At 47.5% G+C, this 16567-nt stretch overlaps 1 protein-coding gene across 1 annotated transcript in view; it reads left to right on the top strand.

Moving 5' to 3' along the window:
* Positions 1 to 1935: 1935 nt before the first annotated feature.
* The window catches only part of LOC115502795 (cytochrome P450 2B11-like), a 47596-nt gene continuing 32964 nt past the window's right edge, over positions 1936 to 16567 (top strand). Inside the window, exon 1 of the mRNA XM_032591362.1 lies at positions 1936 to 1959. The gene's annotated coding sequence lies outside the window, so the exon portion shown is untranslated. The remainder of the gene's footprint in view (positions 1960 to 16567) is intronic.

Genomic DNA, 16567 nt, shown 5'->3' with positions numbered 1-16567 from the left:
TTCTGAACATCTGTTTCTGGGGCTGGATCCGTCTCTGGGCACAGTGTTCCTCCTTTCCCCTATGGGGAGAGGCTACAAACAAATGGTGGTGAGAACTTTCTCTCCTAGGCCCCGCAGTATCCATTCCTATTGCAGGTCAGTCCTCCAACCATGAGATGGCGTCATTTCCCAGAAGACTGGAACTTTTAGAAATCCAGTGTTGAGAAGTGCTTAAGATTTGAGATTCTGAATCAGAGTTAGAATTCCCACCCCATCACCTGTAATCTACCTGAACTTACTAGTCTGCCCTTCAGTTCCCTCCTTTATAAAGTGAATTATCTCGGGGCACCTGGGTGACTCAGTCCATTAAGCATGTGACTTAAGCTCAGGTCATGATCTCATGGTTTGTAAGTTCGAGCCCCACATCTGGCTCTCTGCTGTCAGTGTAGAGCTCACTTGTAATCCTCTGTACCCCCATTCTTCTGCCCCTCCCCTACTAGCAGTAGCTGTCTTCTTTCAAAAATAAATAAAAACAGGGGTGCCTGGGTGGCTCAGCCAGTTAAGCACCCAACTTTGGATCTGGTCATGATCTCACAGTTCATGAATTTGAGCCCCGTCTCTGGCTCTGTGCTGACAGCACGGGGCCTGCTTCAGATTCTCTGCCTCCCTCCCTCTCTCTCTGCCCCTCCCCACCACCTCAAAAATAAATAAACATTTAAAAAATTAAAAAAAAAAAGATTAAAGGGGCTTGGATCCCAGATTGACCACATGGAGGGGAACCACTTGCCATCTTGGACAACCCAACTTCAAAGGGATCACAAAGGAGAGAAAGAAACTTCTGTTTTATTTAAGTCACTGTATCTTGGGCTCTGTTGGTTTCAGCAACTTGGGCCTTGACGTTAATTAATACAGACATTCTCCACGCCTTCTGCTTGGAGATTCTCTGATGGGTACCCTTGATCCCACCAGCCACTGATGACTTTTGCAACATTTGTCAGCAAGTCCAGCTCTGTTGACTCCCCTCAGGGACCCAGAGCTCCAATGACCATTGCTGTAGAGGCAGACTCTCCAAGGTGGGGCTTAAATAATCAATAGCTGTGCAGTTATGCAGGTTGTCCACTGTGCAGGGAGGGAAAGGTCACCGCAAGCTGCTCACACTTCACTTGCCAAGTCACACATCTTGGTGCAGAGCTGCATCCAACCACAGGAAGACATTTATATATATTTTTAATTTTAAACTGTTTATTTTTGAGAGAGGGAGAGAGAGAAACAATGTGAGTGGAGAAGGGGCAGAGAGAAAGGGAGACACAGAATCTAAAGCAGGCCCAGGCTCTGAGCTGTCAGCACAGAGCCCGACACGGCGCTCGAAATCATGAACCGGGAGATCATGACCAGAGCTGAAGGCGGATGCTTAACCAACTGAGCCACCCAGACGCCCCAAGACACTTTTTTATTTTTCAAAAAATGGTACTCATCTAGCGGAGAATTCTGAGGAATGAATCTGCCAGATGAGATACTTTTTTTTTTCTTTCCTTCTAATTTATCCATCTGGAGGGAGTGCTTTTTTCTAATTAACACAAGGGCACCTGACTGAGCCTAAGTTCAGATTCAAGAACCAGGACTTGTCAAGATTCCTGGCGTTACAGGCAACCTCCATGGAACTCCCAAGAAATTGAAACATCTCCCGGAAGTTAAAACAGTACAACCTTGGAAGGGAAATCCTCCTTTAAACCCCCTTCAGGTTGGACCTGGAGGTCAAGATGGAGAATTAGGTGTCAGAGAAGAGGACTAGAGGCAGCCATGTTGGATGTCAAAGGCAGTCACTGCACTGCCAAGATGTTGACCGTTACAATGCCAACTTTCTGCTTCCAGTAGCAGAATTGTTGCGAAACGGCAGTCAGTCTCTTGTGGGCAGTCTTTCCACACCCGCTCAGTTGCATTACAACACACCTTGGGCCTGCAACAACTCCTAATCAAGAGGTAAGGAGCGCTCCCAGCTTGTGCTGGGCTTACTGCCTTGTGAGGAAATATTTTCCCTGTGTCAAACTTAATGAGTACTCCCTTGTTCTTTTTCTTCTTAAGATTATTTTTATTTATTTAGAGAGAGAGCTAGAGAGCAAGCAGGGGAGGGGCAGAGAGAGAGAGGGAGAGAGAGAATCTCAAACAGGCTGTGTGCTGTCAGTGCAGCGCCAGAGGCAGGACTCAAACCCACGAACTGGGAGATCGTGACCTGAACCCAAATGAAGAGTCAGACGCTTAACTGACTGAGCCACCCAGGTGCCCCAGTACTCCCTTGTTCTACTTAAGTGCATGTGTCAATGGCCCTCAGACAAGTCCCTAGCTTTCTGGATTTCAGACCCCCTAGGGGAGGGGTCCGGGTCTTTCGAGTGCAGCATAAAGTGGGGTGTGTGCATTTACATGGCCAGTGTTGGCCGTGGAGTAGATCTTCCGGTCATGGGGGCCTGGATCTTGTGCAATCTCCTCCCTTGCTGTAAGTAAAGGCTGTGTCACTTGAGCCTGGTGTGTGTGTTGTCTGTTTCAGTGACCTTGAATTATGCAGCCGTTTCTCCCCTGGGTGGCATGAACTGCCTCTAACCTTCGCTGTACAGCCTGGTCACCTAGTGAACAGTGAAAGAAGAATCTTGGACCAGGGGCACCTGGGGGGCTCAGTTGGTTGAGCGTCTGACTCTTGGTTTCATCTCAGGTCATGATCTCATGGTCCCTGGGGTCAGGCCAGGCGTTGGGGTCTGTGCTGGCAGCACAGAGCCTGCTTAGGACTCTCTATCTCCCTCTCTCTCTGCCCCTCCCCTGCTCACTTATGCTCTCTCTCTCTCAAGATAAATAAACATAAAAGGAAAAAAATCTTGGATCAACAGTGCATTTAACAACAAGGATATTTAATTCTCTTACAAAGCAAAGTCTGGAGGTAAGCAGTGCCAGAACTGATTTGGTAACTCACAAGGTAATAAAAGACTGTTCATTCGCTCGCTCCATTGTCCTCTTTGCTGACTTCTAGTCCTTGCCCAGCTGTCTCCAAAGTCAAGCAGCGAGCAGCCTGAACCTTAGGAGGACTTTCTTCACATCCTACTCCCTTTTTATTACAGAGGAAGAATCTTTTTTTGGGAACAACATAGCAGGAATTTCCTCTTATGTCTTTTTGACCAAAACTTTGACACATGAATACCCATAGCTGCAAGGAATGCTGGGAAAATGAGTATTTCCAAGCTTTTTTGTGGGACCCAAACTTTGCAGTCCAAAAAAAGAGAATGGGAATGTCTGTGGTGTAGACAGTCAACAGGCTGTACCGCAGGGGTACAGCGCATGGTTTCAGTGGACTGAAAGGCTTTGGACATCTGACTGACACCTTGCCACAGTGTGCACCTCACACCCTGCTCAGAGTTCCTTTGTTAGACGCTGGCTCAGGGATTAGCCTTTTTATGGGGACGGAGGGTAAATGAAATTTTTGGTCGTGTATGGGAGTTGCTGTTGTGTTGAACAGGGACATTTTTTAAAAGTTTATTTGTGAGAGGGAGTGGAGAGGCAAGGGAGAAAGCGAGCGAGAATCCCAAGCAGGCTCCACACTGTCAGCGCAGAGCCCGACTCAGGGCTTGAACCCGTGAACTGTGAGATCATGACCTGAACTGAAATCAAGAGTCAGACGCTTGACTGAGCCACTCAGGTGCCCCCAAGTGGGGCTGCTTTTGGGCTGCATGTAGGAGCAAGTGGGTGTGTCTTGATTCTGGTCTAAACGTGGACCACAGTGGACTAGGACTGAGAGGTCTACTGTTTGTTGTCATCTGAGTGCTCCTTCACTTCCTTCCTTACCTGGTAATCACCTGATGTGGGGAACTTCCTCCACAACACAGGTACTTGGTCCTAGTGGGGCTGTAAGACCAGACACTGTCCTCCCCTCCCACCCTCCTCAAGGGGGAACAAAGGCTCTGGCTGCTACTGTCATAGACTCATGGTGATTGGACCAAAGATGGGCATGTGACTCAGGCGGGGCCAATCAGGGTCTCTCTTGAATTAATAGGGAGTTGGGGGCTGTAATGAACAACTTTCCCTCCAAAAAATGTGACAGCGACCCAGAATGAAGCCATAGCACAAAGAGAGGGACAGAAGCACCTTTCCTCTCAAGGGTGGTGGTGGTAGTGAAAGAGTTGCTGAAGCTGGTTAACCTCCCGGAATACCCAAATTAACTAATATGGGAGCTAATCAATACTGCCCCTTTGCTTTCTTTTTTGCTTTTTTAACTGGTTTGAGGTCAGTTTCTGCTATTTGCAACTGAAAGAAAAATAGCACATATGTGTTTATTATCCGTCTCCTCCCTAAACATCTAAGCTCCTTGAGGGCAAGAACTTTGGTTCCTGGCTGAATTCCAAGGAAGTAAAACAGAGTCCGGCACATATCGGGAGCTCTATAAATATTTGTTGACTTCAGAAACAATTCCTGACTATTCAGCCCCCACGACTGGAGCCGTGGTGTGCCCTAGGCACAGCGAGCTGGCCACCAAAACAGTTGTGCTGTGCCTTCTGGAGTTGTTGACGAGAAGCCACTGTCCAGGTAGCATTACGTCGATGAGACCCGTGTGACCCGTTCTCACCCCCACAATATGAGAGAAGAAGTGACACGTGTTACTTCTGGCTCAAGGCGACTATGCATCCGGAGTGAAATCCTCTGCAGGCTTTCTGTCCACCAGCAAGATTGAAGAGCCACAAAATGGAGGGAAAAAAAGAAAAAAAAAAAAAAAAAATCTGTGTCCTGAAGTGACCACTAGGGGGAGACCCTCTAAACCCTCACCCAAATGAGATGTGAATGAGAAATAAACTGTTGCCTTATGCCACTGAGATTTATGAGAATCTTTGTTACAACAGTTAACCTACTCTGATTATTATACCATCGTGGCCATCCTGGGGGCTGTCTCTCCTCCACATTCCACAACCCGTGTCACCCTTCTTTTTTTTTTAATTTTTAATTTAATTTTTTAAATTTACATCCAAATTAGCATATAGTGCAACAATGATTTCAGGAGTAGATTCCTTGTGCCCTTTACTCATTTAGCCCATCCCTCCTCCCACAATCCCTCCAGTAACCCTCAGTTTGTTCTCCATATTAATGACTCTCTTCTGTTTGTCCCCCTCCCTGTTTTTATATTATTTTTGTTTCCCTTCCCTTATGTTCATCTGTTTTGTCTCTTTTTTTTTTTTTTAAATTTTTTTTTCAACGTTTATTTATTTTGGGGACAGAGAGAGACAGAGCATGAACGGGGGAGGGGCTGAGAGAGAGGGAGACACAGAATCGGAAACAGGCTCCAGGCTCTGAGCCATCAGCCCAGAGCCTGATGCGGGGCTCGAACACACGGACCGCGAGATCGTGACCTGGCTGAAGTCGGACGCTTAACCCACTGCGCCACCCAGGCGCCCCTGTTTTGTCTCTTAAAGTCCTCATAGGAGTGAAGTCATATGATATTTGTCTTTCTCTGACTGGCTAATTTCACTTAGCATAACACCCTCCAGTTCCATCCACGTAGTCGCAAATGGCAAGATTTCATTCTGATTGCCGAGTAATACTCCATTGTATCTATATACCACATCTTCTTTATCCATTCATCCATCGATGGACATTTGGTCTCTTTCCATACGTTGGCCATTGTTGATAGTGCTGCTATAAACATTGGGGTGCATATGTCCCTTCGAAACAGCATACCTGTATCCCTTGGGTAAATACCTAGTAGTGCAATTGCTGGGTCGTAGGGTAGTTCTATTTTTAGTTTTTTGAGGAACTTCCATACTGTTTTCCAGAGTGGCTGCACAGCTTGCATTTCCAGTCACCCTTCTAACCCAGTCTCCAAGGCAGGGAATAGTCTAAAGCACAAAGTGATTGTGACCTTCTCTGCTTAAAATCCTCCGTGGTTCTCCAAAGCCCTCCAAGGAAAAAGTCAAAATCGCTCAGTGGGATTTTCAAAGCTTTTGCTGATGGCAGAGGTACCTCTCTGGGTCCATTTTTCCAAAATTTCTCCCGATACCCGCTTTGGCCTAAGACCTCACCCTACTTACCTCCAACCAAACGTGGCACACAGGTTCATATCTCCCTGTCTTTGCTCTTCTCCCTGAGATGCGTTTTGTGGGCCAAGCAGTGTTCAGGGTCACTATGGGGGTAGCAGCGTGTGACCAGGGTCAGAATTCACTGAGTGACTAGGACCCAGCTCAGTGCCCAGGCTGAATCAGGGCTTGGGCTTCAGATTGTCAATTTCTCATTTTCTCAAAGTATTAACTGACCTGCTATCAGCTGATATTTGGAGATATCTGAGCCCTGGCCCATTCAGGTACCAGAAGAGTCCAAAGTCTGGGGTCACAGGAGTCCATATCAGATCTGAGCACCTCAGTGACCTGCCTGCCCCGAACTTCCAGGACCCTTCCTGGTCCAGCTATCCCTGTGCCTCAGATCCACCCCCCTGCCCCTCCCTTCCCCCCTCCCCGCCCGCACCATGCATGCATGTGATTGATTGAGAATGAGGCTAGGAGAGGTTAAATTTTTGAAGAACTTATCTGCCAGATCTAGAACACCTTTGTCCTCAGTGAGTCTCTAAAACCACCCCATAAGGGGCACTTGGGTGGCTCAATCGGTTAAGCATCCAACTCTTGATCTTAAGATGAGGTCATTAATTGGCTAAAATCCAATATGAGTGTGTCTTTATTTTTATTTTTTAACGTTTATTTTTGAGAGAGAGAGAGAGAGAGAGAGGGAGAAAGAGAGAAAGTGGGGGGGGGGGCAGAGAGAGAGGGAAACACAGAATCCCAAGCAGGCTCCAGGCTCTGAGTTGTTGGTACAGAACCTGATACAGGGCTCAAACTCAGGAACTGTGAGATCATGACCTGAGCTGAAGTTGGATGCTTAACCGACTGAGCCACCCAGGTGCCCATAAGTGTTTCTTTATAAAAAGAGGAAATTGAGGGGCGCCTGGGTGGCTCAGTCGGTTAAGCGGCCGACTTCGGCTCAGGTCATGATCTCGCGGTCCGTGAGTTCGAGCCCCGCGTCGGGCTCTGTGCTGACAGCTCAGAGCCTGGAGCCTGTTTCGGATTCTGTGTCTCCCTCTCTCTGACCCTCCCCGTTCATGCTCTGTCTCTCTCTCTCTGTCTCAAAAATAAATAAACGTTAAAAAAAAATTTAAAAAAAGGGGGGGAAATTGAGGGACCCATGGGTGGCTTGGTCAGTTAGGTGTCTGACTCTTGATCTCAACTCAATTCGTGATCTTCTGGTTTGTGAGTTTGATCCCTGCAGGGGACTCTGCACTGACAGCTTGGGGACTGGAGCTTCTTTGGGATTCTGTTTCTCCTTCTCTCTGCCCCTCCCTTGCTTGTGCTCTCTCTCTCTCTCAAAACAAATAAACAAACTTTAAAAAACTAAAAAAGGAAATTGAGAAGGACTCTACATGAAGAAGAAGGCAGAGATCAGGTGATGCTCCCACAAGCCAAGGAACACCAGAGATGGCCCACCAATCACAGAAGAGTCTGGAACAGACTCTCCCTCACAGACTTTGGGAGGAATAGCCCTGTGACACTGATTTCACGCTCTTAGGTAACACATTTGTGGTGTTCAGGCCACCCGGTGTGTGGTACTTGGGTGTGGCAGCCCCCGCTGGGTAGCCTCCTAAGGGTAGCCCTCTGCCCTTTGGGCTGGCCATGCTGCTCTCCCTCAAGGCAGCCATAGCATTCTCGTCAAAATACAGGTCTGATCATGTCCCCACATTGCACTTGGGATAAAAGTCCAAGCCATGGCCCGGGCATTGTTGGCTCAACCTACGTGTCCAGTCCATGGGGATTTCCATGACTCATACCCTCAGTGCCTTTGGGCCGCTGCCGTGTGACATCCCCTCATCTGACTGCCCAGCTGAGGTGGCAGCCTCGCCGAGCTCTGGTTTCCTTCAGAGCATTTAGTGCCCAGCGTGGTGTTTCATCTGTGCTTACTGATGTATTGTCTGCCTCTCCCACTAGAATGCAGGCCCCAAGCATCCGAGAAATGAACATCAGAATGTGTGGAATAAATGAAGGAATGGGTGGGTGAACTCGGAGTGGGTGAATTCTGTGAAGACCTTTGGTATTAGTTTCCAGGGCTGCTGTAACAAAGTGCCTCATACTGGGCACCCTCAACAACAGAAATATATCATCTCGGTTCTGGAAGCCATGAGTCCACCAGCAAGGTGTGGGCCAGGTCCGTTCCTTCTGAGGCTGTGTGCGATAACCTGTTTCCTGCCTCGCTCCCAACTTCTGGTGGTTTGCTGGCATTCATTGGCATTCCTTAGCTTGCAGAATGCATGTCCCCGTGCATGTGTCTGGGTCCAAATTCCCCCCTTTCATAAGGACGGTGGCCATATTGGATTTGGGGCCCACCCTACTCCAGTATGACCTCATCTTCATTAATTACTTCTGCAAAGGTCCTATTCCAAATAAGGTCACATTCTGAGATCCTGGGGGCTGAGAGTTTAACATGTGAATTTTGGGGAGGAGGATGGAGACACAAATCAGTTTCTGACCCAGTCAGTCACTTCACCTTGCCATTGCCTTGGGCTTTACTCTGCATCAGAATCGGGCTTTAAGGTGTCCTCACTCTCTGGGCCAAAGCCCCTCACAAGAGGCCTGGCATAGGCAGTCAGTGGGGTCTGGCTGCCCCCAATCAGTGTGGGTCCAGTTCTCTCTGAACCAGAACAGCCCTGTCCAGGAAGGCGTGTGGACAGGAGAGAGAGAACCGATGCCCCCTTTTCAAGGGTACATGGCATTCTCCCATTCATTTCCGCTCCTCACCTTGAGTTCAGAAAATCTCCCTTGACTTCAGGGACAGAGTCGATTGTCTTCTCCCCTGAATGACTTGGATCCCCCTGTGGGCTAGATTTTAGAAACTCCGGAGCAAAGAAATGACTCCTCTTTGTCCTGTTTCTCTTTTGTCCTCCCTCCCACAAAAGCAGTCATTGCAAAATATCCTCAAATATCCTGGCAGGCCAAAGGGGCCAAGGGCCGAAGACACAGGAAGACACAGAATGGAAGCAAAATCTTGGTTACTATCTGTCTCAGGGTTCTAGCGGGAAACCAGCGTCATCCTCCCCTCAAGCCAGGTAGTCAGGAAGAGTTTCATCCAGGGACTGTCAGCGTGCCAGGGCTGCCATAACAAAACACCACCGACTGGGTGGCTTGAACAATTGAAGTTTATTTTCTCACCGTTCTGGAGGCTGGAGGTGCAAGATCAGGGGGTGGGTAGGGTTGGCTTCTGGCCAGCCCTGTGTCTTGGGCTTGCAGATGGCAGACTTGTCACTGTGTGACCACGTGGTCCTTCCTCCATGGGCATGTGCCCCTGGTGTCTCTCTGTGTGTCCAAACATCCTCTTCTTATAAGAACACGTGGGTTTAGGGCCCAACCTCATGGCCCCATTTTTGTTTATGGTCTTTCTGAGAGATTGGGGGCTTCCACATGGCTTCCAAATGTGAGTCCAGCCCATAGCACCAATCCCTCCTCTCTCCCTGCCTTCTCCCTAATTTTCTTTTTTTAAATTTTTTAATGTTTATATTTGAAGGAGAGAGAGACAGAGAGTGAGTGGGGGGAGGAACAGAGAGAGAGGGAGAAACAGAATCCAAAGCAGGCTCCAGGCTCTGAACTGTCAGCACAGAGTCTGATGCAGGACTTCAACTCACAAACCATGAGATCATGACCTGAGCCGAAGTTGGATGCTCAACCGACTGAGCCACCCAGGTGCCCCCCTCTAATTTTCTGTTGTGGTTTCTCATTAGCCCACTCAACTGGGGTCAAGGGCAGATGGAGAAGGGCAGAGAGTGGATCCAGAAGGCAAATCAAAGATACTTTTCATGGTGTTCTCCTGCCAGATTTCCATTCCTCATCAACTTTTGCCTACTTAGAAGGAATCAGAGTTCCTCTTCCACCACTCCCCGACCCCGAACTATGTTTCAAAAGGGTGGGAATCAGGGCTCTAGCCCCAAAGGGCTTATTTTGTTTTGTATTTTACAGAGAGAAAGGTGGGGGGGAGCATGAGTGGGGTAGAGGGGCAGAAGGAGAGAGAGAGAGAATCTCAAACAGGCTCCACACTCAGCACGGAGCCTGACAGGGCGGCTCAATCCCACGACCCTGGCATCATTACCTGAGCCAAAATCAAGAGTTGGTCACTCAACAGACTGAGCCACCCAGGCACCCTTTAAAACAGTGATTCTCACATGAAAGCAGCACGTGGCTATGCAGGAGCTCCTTTCCCACCCTTGAACCCTCCAGCTCTTCAGGTTAGACAGGTGAGCCAGGAAACCAGCCACTACTCAGTCATCCAAAGGACTCCTCCTTCCCAACATGGCATGCATCCACATTCTATATTCTTCCCAGAATTTGGGAGCCCCATACATCTCCCCCTGAGCTACAATAGGCTCCTAATGGAATGGTAATCACCTATTGGAAGTAGCAACTAATTGTCTTTGTTCAGGTGATGACCATGGGATGCTCAATCTGTGTCTTTATCTGTACCCTCTTCCTCCTCCTCAGCGTATCATCCTCCCCTTGGCCCTCAAATGTCTAATATGAAAAGGTAAATGGATGTTTACTGAGCTCATGCTCTTCTACTGTCCCCTTCTGCCTTCCCAAATTCCTAGTGGAGTCATGGAAATTGCCATCCACTGATACCATCCATGGTGAGTTTTCTAGAGCATAGCTAGATGGTGCCATTCCCTGCTTAAAACCTTTCCTGGCTCCCCATCATCCTTTGGGTGACAGTCACCTCTCAGCCTGACACTGAAGACTTGCACTGTCAACCCTCAGCCCCTTCTCCCACCATCTTCTCCACATGTGTCTCTTTTCTAAGTAGCCCATGCTTCTCACCAGGCTCCCCAAACACTGTCCAGTTTCATGCCTGCTGGCTTTTCTCCTGCTGAATCTTCTGGAATGTAGAGGCTCATTCTGGAGCCAGGATAAGATCCCAGACTGCTAATTTTCCAATCTCTCTACTTTTTGGCAGTCACCTGCTATTTTGAGATTGTCCTGGCTCTGTTTATTTAGACCCAGGGATAATATTTTAATTCTTAAGCATCAGATATGGAGCTCCCCAGAGGTCACTTTAGCCATGCCCCTGCCTCCACACTCGGGAAGAACCACATCCTTAGACTCCTGTGATACCTCACTCATGGAAGTTCCCTCCTTTTAGCCTCTCCTGTGGGCATATTAGAAGAGGAAAGAAGGGAAAGTATGAGTACATATTGAACCAAAATGTCTACGTCTCAGAAATACTCATCCACCATCTTGCTTAATCTTCTCAACAACCCATGGGTGTCATTATTACCATTTCAAAGCTGAGAGGCGAGGTGATTTTGCCAAGCTCCCGACAATACTGAATTAGGATAAGTAACACCAGTTTCCGTAACAGATTCCAAAAGGCCATTGACTTAACTCAATACAAGTTTACTTTCCACTTATGTAAATTAGGTGTATGTAGTTGGTGGGTGGACTTTCGCATAATCATTCAGAGACCCAGGCTCCATGCGTCTTGAGGCTCCATCCTCTCTCTCCTGGGTTCACAGAATCCTTGCCGCTCAGCCAGCAATTGGGGTGGAGAAAGAATGAGCCCTGCACGTGGGAGGTTTTTGCAGAGCAAGTTTGCAACCTGCAGAGAACACTACTTCCGCTTGCATCCCATTGGCCAGAACGCATCACATGACGAGGCCTCCCCGCAAGGGAGACTGGGAAATGTCCTGGCGTGCGTGGGGGAAGAGGAGGGAAGGTGGGTGTTGGTGTTTGTTAGCAGCCTCTGCCTCAACCATGCAGAAGGCGACCCTCGGAGGGGCGCGTATGCGGTGTGTTGGCCAAGGTTGGCCCCAAGAAGCCGGAGAGGAGCCCGGGTCCTTCCCTTCATTGCAAGGAGTGGACCTATAGCTGAAGTATTTTGGTGGACGACACAGAGGATATTGGCAGGCCCCAGGAATGCTGAGTGGAGTACGTGGTCTGACCTCAGACCTAGTTCTGAAAGAAACTCCTCAGGAGATTAAGGGCTTGTTGCCCAGAGTATTTATTTGACCTTACAGGTGGTTTCAAATGAGGCCTGCGCTCAGGAATGTCTACTGAGAAGACGCCCTGGCTTTGGCCCGTGTTCCTACACTTCTGCTGGGTGAACTTGATGTTAATTTTTGGGCTGAAGATCCCACTTCCTTCCAGAAATGACACATGATAGGTCCAAGTAGGGGTGCTATTACTGGTGTCTGACACCTGAACAATAAGAGTAGACACCTGATGGATGGTAGGAGCAAGGTGGGGAGACTGAGGCTCGTGTTAACCCTTTCGGTGCTGGATTCTGGGAGGTCTGGAGGTGCTGGGGTGGGCCCGAGCCATATGGGAGCCACATGGGGAGACCCTCAGGGTAGTGACTCTCTACCAACCAGCATGGGAAGTACTTAGATATTTTACCGACATTACAACCATGTCGCCCTTGGCCCCACGATCCTAAAATGCTGTCGTTCCATAATTCAAGGACTCCATAGCTCCTTGTGTCAGTGCAGCAATACCCGGGAAGAGCGTGGAGTTAAAATTTAGACACGCTCGCTTTCAATTCTGCCCTTTCCAGTTCCTCCATCTCTTGGAGTTCCTGCATCGTGTAGCATGGCATACATAATAATGCCTGTCATGTATGAGGACAGGATTCACACGCAGCAATGACCACGACATGGAACGATTGCTGGGTTATTGTGACACAACATGATGTTATGGTTAAAAGCTTGACCTCTGAGGTCAGGCAGGTCCTGTTTAAGTCGTAGGTCTGTTGCCTACTAGCTGCGTGACCTTGACAAAGTCCTTCTTTTCTCACCTACCTCTCCCCCTCTTTCTTACTAAATTCCACCTGCACTGGCTCCCTTGCTGTTTGAGAGCACACCAGGCCCCCTGCCTCAAGGCCTTTGCACTGGTTATAGCTCTTTTGCTTGGTATGCTCTCCCTCAGTATATCCAAATATTTGAGAGACAAATGTCTAGACTCAGATATGATCAGACAGGCTTAAAGAACTAAGGTTGACTTTGTGGAACCAATGAAACCCCTTGGAAAAATTGGCCTGATACCTTGCTTGCAGGGATCTTGGCAGCCTTAGCAGGTGAGTAAGGAAGGTCACTTCCTGGTAGGCCCAGGAGCCTCAGGATATTTGGGGGACCTCGAGAAGAGAGGAATTCATTTAAATCTATAGGTTTTGCAGGCAAAATGTGATGATGAGTGCTTGGCTTGGCTCCTTAGCCTCCAGAGGCTTTTAAACATTCGATCTGAGATTCCTTATGAAACGTTCCAGCAAAGCAGACTTAAAAGTGTCTGTATGGTCAATCACTATTCTTGCTGCACTTATGTAGATGACCAGGCCAAGTTTAATGAGATTAGTTAGTCATATTTTGATTATCTTTGGTAGAAATGAGGGTTATTGTAGAGGGAAAAAATATGTTTCAGTGACACACCTTTGTGGCTATCAGATTCTAGTGCTGTTGTCTTTGAGGTTTTGTTTTCTAGCTATAAATTGGACTGGATACTGAATTCTCCCTACTTCCTCCCATATCTTGCTACAATTCTTCAAACTAATGATTCCAAGTTTTCTCCCACCTTCTGACTTGGACTCACTGAAAACGAACACTGCCTTATTCCAGTGCCATGTAAGCTGAGGTGGGACAATTTGATAGAAACTTCAAAGAAGTCACCCCAGCAGCTCACGTATGGGCAACCTTTGTGCCTGTTGCTGTGTGGGCCACTCAGAAAGACCAGAGACTTTCAAATTTCAAGCCAGGAAAAGCATCAGACTGTCACTGCCTGCCCTCACTCCATCTGAAGATGCTTTGAGCCTGACATCTGGAAATCTCCACTGGCTGCTTTCAGAACTCAGAAGTGGGGATTATAACCTACTCCAATCATTAAACTTTGTTTTTTCTTTTGTTTCTGTAGAAATCACTCTTACTAAATACCTGAGGGGCACCTGGCTGGTTCAGTTGGTTAAGCGGTTCGACTTCAGCTCAGGTCATAAACACACAGCTTGTGGGTTCGAGCCCCACATCGGGCTCTGTGCTGACAGCTCAGAGCCTGGAGCCTGATTCAGATTCTGTGTCTCCCTCTCTCTCTGTCCCTCTCCCGCCTGCTCTCTCTCTCTCTCTCTTTCTCTCTCTCTCTCTCAAAAATAAATAAACATTAAAAAATAAATAAACTTAGGGGTGCTTGGGTGGCTCAGTCAGTTAAATGTTCGACTTTGGCTCAGGTCTTGATCTCACGGTTTGTAGGTACGAGCCCAGTGTAGGCTCTGTGCTGACAGCTCAGAGTCTGGAGCCTGTTTTGGATTCTGTGTCTCCTTCTCTCTCTGTCCCTCCCCCGCTCATGCTCTGTCTCTGTAACTCTCAACAATAAATAAATGTTTTAAATTTATTTTACAAATAGATAAACTTAAAAAAAAAAACCTGATGCACTATGTAGGCCTAACGTGGGGGAACTCACCCACTTCCTCATCTCCTGAAATGAGACACAGCCCTTTAACTGAACTGGCCTACTCTCAGGAATAAAAAAACTGGTCTGATGAGATATGAAGCAATCTACCAACTCAGGACAGGTTCAAACCTACCTATACCAGCTGGCCCAAGGTGTTAAAATATCTTGCAATATTACCCAAATCCTTGAACAGATTTCCCCATGGTCACTAACCTGTTTTCATGGCTTGACCTTGTCAAGTTTGGGGCAATGTTTACAGACTGGATTTCAAATACTGCCTGTGTAATTATTATAAGACTTGCTACTATCCCACTTCCTGGTTACCGTGGGCCCTCCTCCTGATTTAGCACATCAGCTACCTAGGCAGTTAATGTCCTCTCTATTGACTGGTGCCTTGGCATCACAAGGTGGATGGTAGTGTAAACCTTGACACTTTTTTTCCCTTTTCCTTTTTATAATGCAAGAGCCTGACTTAAGATTTGATTCCCAAAGCATCTACTTGGATGGCTTTCTCCGAGAATTACACTACCAGCCACACATCTAGATTAAGAGGCAGGCCATCTCCCACTACTCAGGCCCCTTACTTTTAGAGATCTTTGTTGATTTTGATAACTGTGTCATTTGGAACACTTCTTTTTTCCCTTTCCATGCTTTAAATTTCTGCTATCATGGGCGCCTGGGTGGCTTAGTCGGTTAAGCGTCAGACTTTGGCTCAGGTCATGGCCTTGCAGTCTGTGGGTTTGAGGCCTGTGTCGGGCCTCAGAGACAGCTGACAGCTGTGTGCTGTCAGCTCAGAGACTGGAGCCTGCTTTGGATTCTGTGTCTCTCTCTCCCTCTTTGCCCCTCCCCTGCTTGTGTTCTGTCTCTCTCGCTCTCACAAATAAATAAACACTAAAAAAATTTTTAATTTCTCTTCTCAATTCACCAATAAAGAGTAAATCTGCAAAACCCTATTCCACCACCCTTAAGATCCCAATAAATGCAGAACCCCAAGGCCATGGGCTCCCTTTCTTTCCTCCTGCAACTTCACTGCATGGCCCCAGGTGTGCTGTGTAATTCTCAGGTCCTTTAAGTAATGCATCTTTAGTTTTTTTCAAAATTTCCTGATAGCTACTGCTGAAAGGCATCTTGCCCTCATAAGAACCACATGGGTCGGTCCAACCACAACACTGATGATTGACAGATGGAGACTGCACAGAACAGCAGGACATTTCAAGTCCCAGCTTCCCCACCTACTAGCTGGTTAACCTCTTCGGTTTCCTCAACTGTAATATGGAGAGAACAGTAATCACCTCTTGAAGCTGTGGGAGCATTGAATGACCTAATAACTGTAAAATATTGACAACATTGCCTGGCACAGAGTCAGTGGTTAATAAAGGCCAGCTATTTTGGGGGCACCTGGGTGGCTCAGGCGGTTAAGCGTCTGGCTCTTGGTTTTGGTTCAGGTTATGATCTCATGGTTCGTGGGTTTGAGCCCTACAATGGTCTCTGTTCTGACAGGAGCCTGCTTGGGATTCTCTCTCCTCTCCCTCTCTCTCTGCCCCTCCTCAACTCGTGCTCTCTCTCTGTCTCTCTCTCAAAAAAAATAATAAAAATAAATAGATAACTTAAAAAAAATAAAGGTCAGCTATTTTGGTTGTTTGAAAGACCTACAATTCTAACATTCAACCTATTTATGCTATTAATGATTTAGTTTTAAAGCCTCTAAATCTTTTTTTTTTTCCTAGATAGCTAGGCTGTAAAGTCAAAGTGCATTTTTTTTTTACTTAAAAAAATTTTTAATGTTTCTAATTTATTTTTGAGAAAGAGAAAGAGCACGAGCGGGGGAGAGGCAGAGAGAGAGAACGAGATACAGAATCCGAATCAGGCTCCAGACTGAGCTGTCAGCACAGAGCCCAATGTAGGGCTCGAATCCATGAACTGTGAGAACATGACCTGAGCCAAAGTTGGATGCTTTACTGACTGACCTACCCACGTGCCCTAAAATCAAAGTGCATTTAAGAGTCTCTTATATTTTGGCTCCCTCCCTCTCTAACCTTTATTTTTTCCTTCCCCTCCCCCATGGTACTCAGGAGGGCACCTGATGGGATGAGCACTGGGTGTTGTATGGAAAC

This window comes from Lynx canadensis, chromosome E2 (genome assembly GCF_007474595.2).
Source record: "Lynx canadensis isolate LIC74 chromosome E2, mLynCan4.pri.v2, whole genome shotgun sequence".
Taxonomy (NCBI): Eukaryota; Metazoa; Chordata; class Mammalia; order Carnivora; family Felidae; genus Lynx; species Lynx canadensis.
This window is presented reverse-complemented; position numbering and strand designations above follow the sequence as displayed.